The sequence below is a fragment of the Scyliorhinus torazame genome, chromosome 12, assembly GCF_047496885.1.
Source record: "Scyliorhinus torazame isolate Kashiwa2021f chromosome 12, sScyTor2.1, whole genome shotgun sequence".
Lineage (NCBI taxonomy): Eukaryota > Metazoa > Chordata > Chondrichthyes > Carcharhiniformes > Scyliorhinidae > Scyliorhinus > Scyliorhinus torazame.
Genome location: NC_092718.1, coordinates 33,001,719 through 33,010,912, shown reverse-complemented (window position 1 = coordinate 33,010,912; position 9,194 = coordinate 33,001,719). Strand labels below are relative to the sequence as shown.

Here is a 9,194-nt window from a genome sequence, read left to right as displayed (position 1 = left end):
GGGTAGTCCATATCTAGTAAAGAATTTAAGTAACTCCTCCACAATCTTTTTAGCTGTAATATTACGTACTGGAATGGCCTCTGGAAACCTGGTAGACATATCCATTATCGTCAAAAGTTATTGATTCCCACTTTTCGTTTTAGGAAGCGGTCCTACGCAATCAATTAGGACCTTTGTAAAAGGTTCCTCAAATGCTGGAATGGGTATTCAGGGCACTGGTTTTATCACTGCTTGAGGTTTCCCTATCACTTGACATGTGTGACATGATTGACAAAATCTAACTACATCTTTATGTAGTCCAGGCCAATAAAAATGTTTCTGGATTTTAGCTTGAGTTTTCCTTATTCCCAAATGACCTCCCACTGGTACCTCATGTGCAACTCGAAACACCTCCTTTCTATACCCTACCGGCAATACTACTTGATGAACTTCTGCCCACTTTTCATCCGCCTGCATATGTAAAGGCCTCCATTTTCTCATCAAGACATTACTTTTACGGTAATAACACTCTGGTATACACTCAGATTCCTCTTCCGTGTATGCTTTCTGATACATCCGTTATAGTTCTACATCTTTTTGTTGTAACTCCGTCAATTTTCCTGAACTAAAAATAGTCACATCATCCTCCACCTGTTCTTGTTCTTTTTCAACCATCTGATCAAAAATCGTTTCTGATAATTGCACTTCAACTTCATCTTCACTCTCTGATTTCTCCTCTTGTCTTAACCTGTGACTTTGCGACCTTGTTACTACACAATCCAGAAAAATCCCAGGATATTCGTCCTTCAAGACTTCAGTTGTCTGATTTTCCACTGGCTTATCAACCACAGTAGGCATCACTCCCACCTGCGATCCATCTATATCATTACCCAAGATAAACTGTATTCCTGAACAAGATAGTTTCTCTACTGCTCCTACTACCACTTCACCACTCTTCACTGGACTTTCCAACCTTACCTTATCTAATGGAACACTACTCCTCTCACCCTGAATTCCACATATTACCACCTTTTCTGGCAACATTCTTCCTAAACGACATAACTCCTCATCTCTTACCATTAAAGATTGACTAGCTCCCGTATCTCTTAAAATTGTGACTTCTTTACCTGCTCCTCCTGATACACATGAGTAAACTTTCCCACACAAGTAAATTCTTTATAGAGATCTGGCACTTTCTTATCAATCACCTCTTGATCAGGCTGTACAATCTTTTGCACCTCCTTTGCTTCACTTGGGCTTTCCTTTACCACTTTAACAAACTCCAATGTCTTATCCTGTTTTACCACATCAGCCTTCCCAGTGCTTTTCTTCAACCACCAACACTGTGGCTTTACATGGCCTAGCTTATTACAGTGAAAACATTTGAAACTTTTCATTTCTTTTCCACCCTCCTGGATTTAAAAAAAAATCTGAGGTACACTCCCTTTATTGTCTCCCATCAGGTCACCTTTACCATTACCACTTGAGTATTTCTCATGTCCCCAGTTTCTATCCCTCACAGGCTGAAACTGATGTCGGAAACCAAGCTTTGATTTATGAACTAATTCGTAATCATCTGCCATTTCTGCTGCTAATCTCGCAGTTTTAACCCTCTGCTCTTCTACATGAATTTTCACTACATCTGGAATTGAATTTTTAAACTCCTCCAAAAGTATAATTTCTCTGAGAGCTTCATACGTTTGGTCTATTTTCAAAGCCCTTATCCACCTATCAAAATTACTCTGTTTGAGCCTTTCAAACTCCATGTATGTTTGACCAAATCCTTTCCTTAAATTTCAAAACCTTTGTCTGTAAGCTTCAGGCACTAGTTCATATGCACCTAAGATGGATTTTTTTCATCTCCTCATACGTCCCAGATACCTCCTCCGGTAGTGATGTAAACACTTCACTAGCCCTACTTACCAGCTTTGTTTGAATCAGTAATACCCACATGTCCTGTGGCCATTGCATTTGTTTAGCTACCTTCTCAAATGAAATGTAAAAGGCTTCCACCTCCTTCTCGTCAAACCTTGGCAATGCTTGGACATATTTAAATAGATCCCCACCAAGCCTTCGACTTTGACGCACTTTCTCAATATCCTCATCACTATCATCCAACTGTACATTTCCCTTTACGTCTGCCAATTTTAACTGACTGTCATGTTTCATGGCCATTTTCTGAAGTTCAAGTTCTCTCTCTTTATCTTTTTCCCTGATCTGTATCTCCCTTTCTCTTTTGTTTTGTTCTGCTCGGGCTATTCTTTCTTTTCTCCTTTCTTCTCTCTCCTTTTCTTTTTCCTCTCTCTCTCTTTCTTTTTCCTCTCTATCTCTTTCTCTGTTAACTGCAATGCTTGACATTATTGCAGTAATATGAGCAGCCAAACATTACTTAAAGCGACATTCTCATGACAGGCTGTGGGGTGGCACAGTGGTTAGCACTGCTGTCTCACAGCGCAAGGGACCCGGGTTTGATTCCGGCCTTGGGTGACTCTGTGTGCGGAGTCTGCACGTTCTCCATGAATCTGCATGGGTTTCCTCCAGGTGTTCCAGTTTCCTCCCACAGTCAAAGATGAGTACGTTAGGTGGATTGGCCATGCTAAATTGCCCCTTAATGTCCAGGGATGTGCAGATTAGGTTGTGGGAATGGGACAGAGTGGGCGGGGGGAAGTATATCTTTGCAGAGTGCCCTTTCGGAGGGTTGGTGCAGACTCGATGGGCTGAATGGCCTACTTCTGGACTGTAGGAATTCTATGGGTTCTATGGATGAAGAATGTTCTCACATTCAGCACAATAGCACAGTGGTTAGCTTGGTTGCTTCACAGCGCCAGGGTCCCAGATTCGATTCCCGGCTTGGGTGACTGTGCGGAGTCTGCACGTTCTCCCCGTGTCTGCGTGTGTTTCCTCCGGGTGCTCCGGTTTCCTCCCACAGTCCAAAGATGTGCAGGTTAGGTGGATTGGCCATGCTAAATTGCACTTAGTGTCCAAAAAAAAGGTTAGGTGGGGTTACTGGGTTACAGGGATAGGGTGGAGGTGTGGGGCTTAAGTGGGGTGCTATTTCCAATGGCCGGTGCAGACTCAATGGGCCGAATGGCCTCCTTCTGCACTGTACATTCTATGATTCAAGCTCCTTGGCTTCATAGAGGTAGAGAATGCAAAAGGAAGTCATGCCGAACCTTTGAAAGGCACTGCTTAGGTTCCAGCTGGAGTAATGTTTCAATTGTAGCAGGGATTTAGATTCTTTGACAGAGTGAAGTAGAGATTTACTGGAATGGTTCCAGGGATGAGGGACTTTAGCAATGTGGAGGTACTGGAGAAGATGGGTTTATTCTTGTTATGTCAGAGAAGGTTAACAAGAGAAGTGACGTGTTCAAAGTCAATGGTTTTGTAGACTAAACAAGGAGGATTCATTTCCAGTGCCTGAAGGGTTAGATTTTATGATCCGAAAGGGTGGTTGGTTCAATAATAACTCTCAAAAGGAACTAGGTTCATAGTTACATTATCCCTACAGTGCAGAAGGGGGCCATTTGGCCCTTCAAGAGCACCCTACCTAGGCTCATTCACCCCGCCCTATCCCCGTAACCCCACCTAACCTGCACATCGCAGGACACAAAGGAATAATTTTAACATGGCCAATCCACCTAACCCACACATCTTTGGACTGCGGGAGGAAACCGGAGCACCTGGAGGAAACCCACGCAGACCCAGGGAGAACGTGCAGACTCTGCAGTGTCACCCAGGGCTGGAATTGAACCCGGGTCCATGGCGCAGTGAGGCAACAGTGCTAGTCACTGTGCCACCATGGGCACATGATGGAACCACAGGTCTCAAGGGAGAGAAAGCAGGATTTGCTTAGGTCCATCAAAGAGCGGTGTCTGCTTGGGCTTCACCCCCACAACCCAAAAGGATGTGCAGGTTAGGTGGATTAGCCACGCTAAATTGTAGAAAAACAATTGCGTACTCTAAATTTATATTAACAAAATCCATGGAAGAGCTGCTACTGACACGCGAGGGCCGAAAGGCCTCCTTCTGTGAAAGATCATTGACCCATATCAAACCTGCTCTTCGTGCAGCCTACAGAGGGCGCGCCTGAGCACAAGCCCCGCCCTCCCGGGCAAACCCTGCTCAGCGCCCAAAGCTTGCGCAAAAACAGCCGCAGTGCGACTGCGCACTCCGCCCTCTCACGCCAAGCCTGGGCCCCGCCTCCAAACGCCACCGATTGGTTTGCATGGGGTGGGCGGGGCCGTGGATGCCGCGGCGCGATTGGCGGCGGACTGGTGCCAATCCAGTGCCGCAGGCGGATTGCGTCACCGCCCGGCGCGGCGGTTGGTCCCGAGGCCCGCGCGGCGGCCCCGCCCCCCCTCCTCCAGCCCAGGGCGGGGTGGGGGAGGGGCGGCGCAGCGCTGCTGGCTGGGGAGAGCAGAAAGGACGCGCCTTTTCGAGGCAGCCGAGCGGTAAGTGTTCTGTCAGCGGCTCCTCCAGCTGGAAGACCCGTTGTCAGGGGAGGGCGAACCTCCTGAGAAAAGGATCCCCCCCTCATCGGGCTGGATGTTGTGATCAGTCGCCTGCGTGGGCGCGGTGTGTGCGCTGGGTGTGGGTCGGTCGGCCACTGGGGTGGGTGGGGGATCGGGGAGACGCTCCCCCTTCAGGCCCAGCTTTCTTCTCTCGGCTGCTGCCAGTGGAGCGTCCCAGGCTCCCTGTCAGGGTCACATCTCCCTGCAGAAACCAGGACTGTCGCCCCCATCATTGTGCACGGTTCGTGCTCTTCGCCCATCAACAGAAACTCTTTTATCACCAGCTCCAGCCTAATTGTGCACTCGGAGTGGGGGCGTGAATTTATGGCATTTAAACAGTCAGTGTTGACCTTTTTTATGATGAATCTTTCTCCAGTTGGCATAACCCTGACAAAATGCAATAGTGTTAAACCTGGGTAATATTGGAAGGGATTTTGAATTGAGCTGTATGTAATCATGACAAAATGCAATAGTGTTAAACCTGGGTAATGTTGGAAGGGATCTGAATTGAACTGAATGTGATCATGCCAAAATGCAATAGTGTTAAACCTGGGTAATATTGGAAGGGGTCTGAATTGAGCTGTATGTAATCATGACAAAATGCAATAGTGTTAAACCTGGGTAATATTGGAAGGGATTTTGAGTTGAACTGCAGTTATGACGGGCAGAAAACGTGTATGTGGTGATGGGGTGGTTACTGAAAGTACCTGTGGAGAAAATGGCCAGGCTGACAGGATTTTAATAAAAATCTCCGATGCGCAGGACTGTTTTCTCCAAGCACCGATTGATCTCTTTCTCTGCCCAGCTTTCTGAGTACTAAAAATTGATTAACTAATGCTCAGCCACTAATATTTGTGGAAGGCCATCTCTGTTTCAAGGCTGCAGTGTTGGCTGTCACTTGAAATTTAAAAGATGATAAATGCGAGACTTAAGATGGTCTATTGAGTCTTGAGTTTATATGATTTTTAATTTCCAGATGTATGGAATGTAATGTTTTAAATTTGCCTTTTAACTCTCTGGGTAATTTTTTGCGTACCTTATATGTGCTGTAGAGTAGCCACTAACTGCAGGACGAATGGCGTGGACAATGATTTATATTTCTATGCAAAAAAGAACTTGGCAGCATTTTATGAAGTGGAAGAAAAATAAAATATAAAACTGGGAGTGCTGAAAGCAGAATTGAGAAAAGTTTCAGGAGGCTGTGGAAAATGTGGGAGGTGATGAAGCAAAGGAATATCACAAGTGCCCGGTTGGACCGGGGCTGAATAAGCAATTACTGAAGCTGGAATAAAAATAGGAATGAATTGGTGTTAGGACTTTACAATAAGAGCAAAGGTTGCTTATGAGGACACACTGGAGGTGATTGCTTGTGTACTAGGGCATGATATGGAGGCAATAATAATAAAAAAAGGAATAGTGATCTTGAACCGAATTGCTAGAGCATTGAGCTTTGTCACTCTAGATTTCATGCTATCCTTTCTGTCTTGTTACATTTGACATCTCCAGAAACGTTCTAGTCTCCAGAAACTTCCTCAAGTCTCCTCCCTGATGATGCCTCACTCTGATCATTTCTATCCCTCCACCTGAATGAACCTTGTGGCAATTCTACATGTTACAGAGACTACATGAGTCAAAATGTTGGCAACGGTTGGGTGATAGTATTTCAGGTGTTTGCGTGGGCAAAGATGTGGCTCCAAATTTGAATGAGCTGATATTTGTAGTGGCTGGCTAGAATGGTTTTGTAGTTGTTGAGCCTTTAGGTGAGAAAGAAAAGCTGTTTTTTGAGGGAAAAATAGGGGAGGAAGCAGATAGATTATGTGGACCAGGAAACACTCTTTTGAATTGGACAGTATACTTTGTTTCTGGGCCTACAGACTTAGCCTGGAATGACATATGTGGAGGTGAATGGATCAGAGGCTATGGACAAGACTGGAACAGGGTGACACTGGCTCTCTTGATATTGAGCAGAAATTTATCTTGTTTGGAATTTGTAGGGATGTGTGCAACATGCAATTTTGCATGCATCTTGCAGTCTGAAGCTATGGGTAGTGATGGTGGAGGCTCCTACTCTCTTTCAAATGTGTGGCTGACCAGGAGTCTCGCTTGTTCTGCCTGCAGTTGGAGTGTTAAGATACTCCACCTGTAAGGATCCCACTTTCCATGGCCATTAGTCCTGGGAAGGGACTCAAACCCAGAGTCTCTGGCTCAGGCAGGGTTGCTACCCGCTGTGCTGCAAGACTTCCCCCTGGTTTGTGGGTAGGCAGCTGGGAAGTGCAGCAGCTGCCCTGGAATAATTGGATAGGTAAAGCTGAATGTTAGCCTTTGCATGAAAGCTAAGGATTTGTTTTTTTTGTCTGTTCACGGTGGGCATTGCTGGCTGGGCCAGCATTTATTGCCCATCCTTAATTGCTATGTTTGCTAGGCCATCTAAGAGAACATTTAAGAGTCAACCACGTTGCTGTGCGCCTGGAGTCATACGTCGGTCAAACTGGGGAAAGATGGTAGATTTCCTTCTCTAAAAGAGATTGAGCCAGATGGGGTTATACAACAATTGACCTTGTTTTCATGGTCATCATAGAATCCCGACAGTGCAGAAGGAGGCCATTTGCCTCATCGAGTGTGCATCGGCCTTCTGAAAGAACACCCTACTTGGACCCAAACCCACCACCTTATCCCCATATCCCTACCTAGGGGCAATGTAGCATGACCAATCCACCTAACCTGCACATCTTTGCACTGTAGGAGGAAACTGGAGCATCCGGAGGAAATCCACGCAGACAAGGGGAGAGTGTGCAAACTCCACACAGTCACCCGAGGTCGGAATCAAACTCTAGTCCCTGGCACTGTGAGGCAGCAGTGCTAACCACTGTGCCATCCTAATTCCAGACCTTTAATTCCAGATTTCTTTTTGAATTGAATTTAAATTTCAAATACCATGGTAGAATTCAAAATCAGGTCCCAGAGCTTTCTTATCCCGGGTCTCTGGATTACTAGTCCAGTGACAGTACCACTATGCCACTGCCACCCCATAATGGTGACTGTATAGATGCCTGAGTAAGACCAATTGGAAATATAATATCTTTGTGACATGCGAGGTGAGCCATACTATCAGTACTATACATGTTGATATAGAAAGCACTAGTTGCCCCCCCCCCCCCCACATATGTACACAAAAACAGCTTCAGATGCTTTGCTAAACTTATTCCTCTGCCAGCCTTTATTATTACTGGACTAGTACTGCAGAGACCCAGGGTTATGCTCTGAGAATCTGGGTTTGAATCTCACCAAGGCAGTTGGTGGAAGTTGAATTCAATAAAAACAAATCTAGAATTAAAGCCTAATGAGGACCATGACACCATTGACAATTGTCGTAAAAACCCATCTGGTTCACTTTTGTCCTTTAGGGAAGGAAATCTGCCATCCTTACCTGGTCTGGTCTACATTGATTCCAGACCAACAGCAATGTGGTTGGCTCTTAAATGCCCTTGGATGGGCAATAAATGCTGGCCCAGTCGGCGACGCCCACATGCCATGAAAATAAAAAAGCCAAATTTTGCCAGGAATTTTGATGAAATTTGCATCAAATGCCAGTGATTTGATGGTGAGATCTTCCCATTGTCAACATGATGTTTGTAATGAGCAAAAACGTTTGTGTGGGGTTTCAGGCTTGTGTAGTTTAATTTGGCAATTTATGATATTACGTTTCTAGGCTCGTATACCAGTTTATAATATCATGAGCATTTTGTTCAAATTTTTAACACTGACTTACTGAGTGCCGTTAGTCTGTGCTCAAATAAACTAAAGATTGTAATATTGGAGCCACATGTTTGCAGGACTGCAAGACCTCTTCTAATTAGATTCATTCCTTTGGTTACTTCGGCATGCAATAACTGAAAGTAGCATCTCTAAATGCACTTAATTAGAGCAGTGAAACTGTTTTCATTGCTCAGAGTTCAGTTGTTCTTTGCGATTGGGCCATATTTTATTGCAAAGGATGGGGGAAATTATTGTGCCAGTATTTTGCTCTGGCCCAACAACATGCATTTAACTAGAAAGTACCTCACCTCTCCCTCTCTCTCTCCCTCCCCCTCTCCCTCTCCCTCCCCCTCTCCCTCTCCCTCTCCCTCTCCCTCTCCCTCTCCCTCTCCCTCTCCCTCTCCCTCTCCCTCCTCTCTTCCCCCCCCTCCCCCTCCCCCAGCAAATTTGATAGGGAGAGTAAGGAAATGTTGAAGTGTCTCATCAGTGATGGTATTTTTGAGTGTGTTGTATTGCTGCATGGTAATCTTGCTGCAATGTCATTCTAGTGCACCCACTTCATACTGATGGATTCAGTGCTGCAGAAGTCTGATGTATAAATCTGTTGATTCAGCTTGTGTCTCCATTAAAATTGCTTTTCGATGCGTTCTGTATGTGGCGGAGTATTGGAAATATGTTTTCGAAAACTTGATGCTGGTTGTTCATTGTTATCTTTACAATGGATTTTTGGGATAGTTGTGATTTGTATACGATAGGTTTTAATGTATACATTTGATGTATGCATTTGGGCAATTTTATTAAAAAAACATGTAGAAAATAAATTTTCAAGATAGTCCTTGTCTCTTCGTTTTGATTTTTTATGTGGCTAGAATGGGTTTGTATTCCAATGTGGAAAGAATTGTTTGTTTTCTCTTGTTTTGAATCCTAACGTTTCAATAACTCCATCTC

General features: G+C 44.9%; 1 protein-coding gene across 2 annotated transcripts in view; it reads left to right on the top strand.

Annotated features, from left to right (window-relative positions):
• Positions 1 to 4,313: 4,313 nt before the first annotated feature.
• tmod2 (tropomodulin 2) overlaps positions 4,314 to 9,194 on the top strand; it is a 139,170-nt gene continuing 134,289 nt past the window's right edge. For both annotated transcript variants that reach the window (XM_072470634.1, XM_072470632.1), the window contains exon 1: positions 4,314 to 4,430. The gene's annotated coding sequence lies outside the window, so the exon portion shown is untranslated. The remainder of the gene's footprint in view (positions 4,431 to 9,194) is intronic.